This window comes from Morone saxatilis, unplaced genomic scaffold (genome assembly GCF_004916995.1).
Source record: "Morone saxatilis isolate NCDOM2014 unplaced genomic scaffold, NCSU_SB_2.0 Contig23, whole genome shotgun sequence".
Taxonomy (NCBI): domain Eukaryota; kingdom Metazoa; phylum Chordata; class Actinopteri; family Moronidae; genus Morone; species Morone saxatilis.
Window position 1 is genome coordinate 814253 of NW_023339796.1, and position 267 is coordinate 814519.

Sequence of the window (267 nt, forward strand, 5' to 3'; positions counted from 1 at the left end):
TTGGAACAGACCAGCTGCCATAATTACAGTTTTAGTGGAAAATGCTGTCACATATTTTCATCAAAATGATGAAAACTGATGCTGTGTTTAGATCTAAAGAGGAGAGTACCTAGGATTGAATCTAAATCTCTAAATCTCTCCCTCTGCTCTTAGATCTGTATTTTTACAGTTACACTTTCTCTACCTTTAATGAACATCCATAATGTTCTTTTATTTAGGTTTAAGGAATGACATCTCATCCTCACATTTTTGACAAGTCTGAAGATG